The following is a 6,143-nucleotide window of genomic DNA, read 5'->3' as shown; positions in this document are numbered from 1 at the left end:
ATTATCGATTACAAAACATTTAAAAAAAAAGTATGCCGTCTCAGGCATATCTCCCCTATGTGTTAAATACCAAATTACATTACATGTATGTAAATGAATACATTAGGTAATTAATATGAAATCTATGCAATATGTAGATATGTAAATATTTTCTTATTAAACTGCATATATAACAAAATTACTTTTTTTTTTCTTCAGAAATTATTGGTAATTATAGCTTTTTCGTTGTTAATCCGTGTGGTCATCCTTAATCCATTGGTTGAATAGAAGTTTTATTGGCGTCAAGAAATGGATTGTTACATTCTTGTTCTTTTCCCTTCTTTTCGAATTTAACAAAGTCATAATTCACATCTTGCAAACAAGTAGGTACTCGCTGACTGAATTCTAAATAAACTGCTTCTAAATAACAATTTTATAACAGGCAACAGTGCCTTTGTGTAGACAAATAAAAATTATTTTATGACCCATGCATTTGTCGGCCATGCTGCCCATGCTAAAGATCGAATTGGTATTCGTAACAAAGTAATAAATATTTATTACCCTAATAATATCTAATCCAGCACTACAGGCCGTTGACGACAATTAAATTTTTAGTAAATTGTAAAAAAAATATTCTTTGACCTGCAAAATATGCTAATAAGCGGTATTATCTAGTTAGGTCCTATTCCAATAAACAGATAAATTTATTAAGGAGTAAATGGAAATGTTTCGGGAACTTGAATTTATATTCCATAAACCGGGATATTCCTATAACAGGGATTCTAATAAGCGGGTTCGACTGTACTCTTACAAAAAAACCCAAAAAAGTTTAGATTTTATTTTTCATTTTACTTGTTTTTGTACATTTTTCAATAAGAATTTAGGCGGGACTAGATATTATCTATCTACAATTACTGTAAAAATTTGGACCTTCGATCATCTAAGGAACCAGAGATATCTGACATCAAAAGCTAAAAACGTAGTATTCGGGAAATCGCAAAAACATAAAACACTCTAATAGGCTATAAAGCTACCGGTAGGTACACGGTAAGTTGAGTGCAGACGTTCAGAAAACAAATAGTTTTGTAACCATGGATATTTTATACTATGTGTTATATATCGTTGGAAAGAGAAGATTTCAGAGAACAATTTAAAATTATAACCCAAAAAACTTAAAAAATTAAATTTTCGGACTTTGGCTGCCCTTAACTCCACTCATGCTTACATATGGAAAATGCTAAAGGAGGTGGGTTTATCAGGACAAGTCCACAAAACTGATTTGACCTGGAAATGACCTTTACCTGACGTGGTAGAGCTCAACGGACCTGTTTTGTGATCAGCGAACCCAAAACCCCTAATATACTTTTTCAGAGCTATTGTGTCGATTTACCTTGATTTGACTTTGAAACAACCTTGGGCTAGACGTGAGAGGTCAGCGGACCCCGGGTTCGTGATCAGCGACCCCCAAAACCCCCTAGTCATATGGTTTCGTCAAATAGTCCAACATTTATTTTTTTTTGTAAACCCGTGATTATTTTTTAATTTGCTATATTTTTTACTTAACCCGGGAGCAGTCGCGTCGTTAGAAAAAATCATAACATTTTATCCTTTTTCGTGATAATTTTATGAAAAATTTTGCACATAACTTTCCACTCGTCAGTGCCTCGAGGAAGGGTGTAGTAATGCGTAGGTTTTTTTTCTTTTTGTGGAATTTATGGCTTTGGTGACAACCAATTAGCTTTAATAAATTGTTCGAAATAATATTTCTAACATAACAAGTAAATAAAAATGCTATAAAATAAAAATTTGTTGTAAATTCGTATTGTTAGATAAAATCTAACGCACGACCGATTATGTGACAGAACTGAGCGAGACTGTTCCCGGGTTGCATATAAACATTCCGTATATCGTGGGCATACTGCAAAAACTGACCAAGTCAAATATTGTGCTTTCGAGATAATTGATGTTGAATATTCTGTAATTTTATTTGAATTTTTGAAGTTGTACTTCTTTACGCGCGATATGAGGGTGAATTTTTATATGTTAAAACCTACGATCCGGGCGCATGCGCATTATAACTTTGTTCTGATTGGATGTTCAAATGACATGTCAAAAATTATCCAATATGGCAGCTGTAGCGCAGCTGTGGTTTGGACGGTTGACGGTTTGGTTATGTATGGTTGTTGCGTTTTAAAATTTGTGGGAAGAGAAACAACAAAGGTTAGTTAATAGTTATACTGCCTTTTTAAATAGTTTTCATATTATATTTTTGAAGTTATACTTCAAAATGTTTTAATTTATGTATGTATCAGTCCAGAAAAGGTGTGGAAAGAATATATTAGTGTTTTTAAATATATTTTTCTACAAACGTGTTAAAAATGCAATTTTTAGGACTCCATAGGAGCGTTAAAATTGCTACTTTAAGGCACTAGTGCTTTAAAAAATTTAAGGCACTGCAGTTAAAAGTGAATTGTCAAAATATTTATATTTCATTTATTAACATTAATATTAATAATACAACTTGCGCAATTTGAAAAAGGTGGTTTAAAAGGTTTTTTATTATAATTTTGCGTCTTTGGATTTGTCTTCCTTGGGCGTAAAATAATAAAACATCTATTTTTATATTTCACTTGTCACCGTGATGTATAATTATGTATATCTGAAAGGTAAGTAGCATGCGGCTTGATGGCCTTGTTGGCAGAGCATTGGACCAGAGATCAAAAAATCGCGAGGTTGCGGGTTCAAATCCCGGACGATTCATACTTTTTTCTTTTTTTTTTTTTTGAAGTTATACTTCTTTACCGGCGATAGAGGGTAAATTTTTATATGGGAAAACCTAGCGACCGGGCGCATGCGCATTATAACTTTGTTCTGATTGGATGTTCAAATGACATGTCAAAAATTATTCAATATGGTGGCTGTGGCACAGCTGTAGTTAGATTATTTATGGTTGTTGCGTTTTAAAATTTGTGTGAAAAGAAACAACAAACAAAAGTTAGTTAATAGTTATACTGCCTTTTTAAATAGTTTTCATATACCTATATTTTTGGACTTTTGGACTATTTTGGACAAGGAAAACTCATTCTAATTTGGTAAGTACCTAGTTTTTATTATAATCATATTGTAATTATACATTTGGATTAGGTTGAAATACATACATTTATTTTCTCAAGAATGCGGATTTTAGAGGGAAATCCCAAATTAGGTTCGATTTTTATTTTTAAATTATGATTTTTTGGCGTAGATTTATTTATCTAGTAGGTATGTAATGCTTTGATTTACATACTTAATTTGATTACCAACAAAAGTTCTACCAATCTTCATCTAATATATTGTTTTCTTACTGTTTTGTTATATTTTTATATTTTCTTCCACAAAATTTAAACTACATAATTTTCAAAACAATTGTCAAACAGTAAAACGTTCAGTTACCGTATTTTTCCACATGATAAATAATGTGCGATTGGACGAGTGAGTCTACGCTTCGATTACGAGTCAAAGCGGCACGAAATTCAAGGGTTCAATTCCCGATGCAAGTTTTATTTTTTATGCATATTATGATTGTAAGTATATTTGTTATATAACTTTTTTTCAGCAAATGCGTATTTAAAATTTTTGCCAACAATTATTATCGTCCAGAAATCATTTTTTCTTTGTGGCATTTTTCAATGTGTTTGTGTGCGTTTTATTCTTTTATTTTTTTAAATTTTTGGTATAGTCTTAAAAATCACATAATATGTAGTAGAAGTATAACTTCTTACGTGCGTAAAAAGTACACACACATTCTTGTTTTTTTAATATTTGGCATTGTTAAGTTTTGGTTCATTTTTGGTAATTATTGTTAATATTTTGTATTGTAACTGTTAAGTAGGTATATTTATTTCGTTGAAATTATATTATAATAGAAGTATAACTTCTTACGTGCGTACAAAGTACACACATTCTTTTTTTTAAATAATTTTAAAAGGATATGTATTTTTTCTTTCCAGGTATTAAATGGTTGAAGTTAGTGATTCTAAGTAGCTCTAAAAATCGCATTAACCTTTTTGTTTTTCGAAAAAAAAATTAACTTGGTCACTTTTTGATGTAGAAATTTGCTCAAATTTAAATCATGGTCACAAAAATATGATAATTTATCAATAATAAATCACAAAGAAAATACTTTTAATTTTATTTATTTACAGTGTAAGGCTGAAGTTTCAAATAAAAACATTTACTTTATTTTTTAAATTTGAAAATGATAACAAAAATGTAAACGTTTCTCTACTAGAATTAATCTGAATCCGAATAGGAGAAGTAGAGCTAATCTGAATCCGAATCGGACAATACTGACGGCTTTGGAGCAACATCTTCCCACTCTGGTGGTATTGACCGATACCCAAGCACGGAATTCAGAGGGAGTTGTTCCTGTCTAAACAATTTTAGAAGATCCTGCTTTTTAAGTTTAGAAATAAGAATTTCTTTAGAGTAAAATAGTAGTTGAATTTCTTCTATAAGATTTATAACTCGTTTAGTACGCCCAATTACATTGAACATAACAAAGTCTTGATCACTATAGTTGTACTTAAAAAATATATTGCAGTGTGTCTTCTTCATATCACATACATATAATTTTTAGCCAATTAACACGATTTCAGTTTTCGTCAATGGTTCTATTTTTAAGAGTACCTACATTAGCAGCTAGAGTATTTATATCAAGAAAAGCATTATACCTTAATTCGTGTACGTTATATGCATCACTTTTTTTGTTTAGGCCAGTCTAAAAATGTGTAACTAATCATGCATAGCGTTTACTGGAACATTATTTTTAGCATTTTCTATGGCACTGTACATGTAATCTACTTCCATTTAAGAATGCCCAGATTCTAAAAAAATATACTGCACAATATTTAAATTTGTTTTATGCGATAAAATGAAAGATAAACTTATATCTATTTCAGTCTGTTGATACGCATACCCAGACATAGACATTTGTATGTTATGTGTGTTGCGGCATCAAACCTTATAATTTTGCCTTGGGAATGTTTTCAGGTATTCGGTTAGTTCTTTGGAGTGACTTGGTCACATAAACTAAAAATCGATAAAAATTGACTTTGTCAGTTTTTGCAGTATACCCAGTACCCACGATATGTATTTGGCACCTAGGACTTTTCTATTGGTTCTTTGCAGCACGCGGCCATATTTCAACCAATAGGCGGCGAGGTGCCAAACACGTATACGGAATGTTATTCGGTGCGAAATTCATATACGGAATGTTAAATTTTCGTAGACCGAAAAAGACAACTTTTTATTAGAGTCAGTTAAAAGGAGATTGATTAAAATACTTGTTAATATATTATTAAATAAAAATAAAACAATTATATATTATTTGGAATGTTATTTGGTGCGAAATTCATATGCGGAATGTTAAATATTCGTAGATTAAAAAAGACGACTTTAAAGTCAGTTAAATAAAACTGATTTTAAAATATTTTGTTAATGTATTATTAAAGAAAAATAAAACAATTATTACCTATATGGAATGTTATTAGATGCGAAATTCATAAATGGAATTGTATAGATTTGAGAGACATTAGTATTTCTTTAATTGACTAAGGTTTCGCTTTCGCAGAATTTTTATTGACTTGCACGCGTTGTTTAGTATGTTTAGATCTGTTTCAGCTATTCAATTCTGTTGGTTTAGGGCTGTGTGCTACCAGACCAAAATACGTTAACTTGGTTATATGTTTGCGGTTGTATTTTAAATATTATTTATTCTATAAAATATTGTTTATTTACATAATGGATTTGCCAAAAAGTTTTCAATACATTGTAATCAACGTAAATAAATACAGAGTCGACATTAGAAATGAAGAGACATGAATAAATGGCTAAATGAATACAAAGTATATGAATTTCGCACCAAATAACATTCCAAATACTATAATTAATGTTTTTATTTGTATTTAATAATACATTAAAAAATATATTAAAATCAACCTCCTTTTAACTGACTCTAATAAAAAGTTGTCTTTTTCGATCTACAAATATTTAACATGGGTCGCGGACGTTTCCCTAACTGTCATCAATACCACGAACTTCACGCGTAACTTTGATACGAGAATTATAAAAATAATATGCATTGAAATCCAGATCCCGTAATTCGTTAAGCGTGATAAAGTGAG

Source organism: Diabrotica virgifera, chromosome 9, assembly GCF_917563875.1.
Source record: "Diabrotica virgifera virgifera chromosome 9, PGI_DIABVI_V3a".
Taxonomy (NCBI): domain Eukaryota; kingdom Metazoa; phylum Arthropoda; class Insecta; order Coleoptera; family Chrysomelidae; genus Diabrotica; species Diabrotica virgifera.
The sequence above is the reverse complement of the archived record's forward strand: the minus strand, read 5'-3'. Positions refer to the sequence as shown.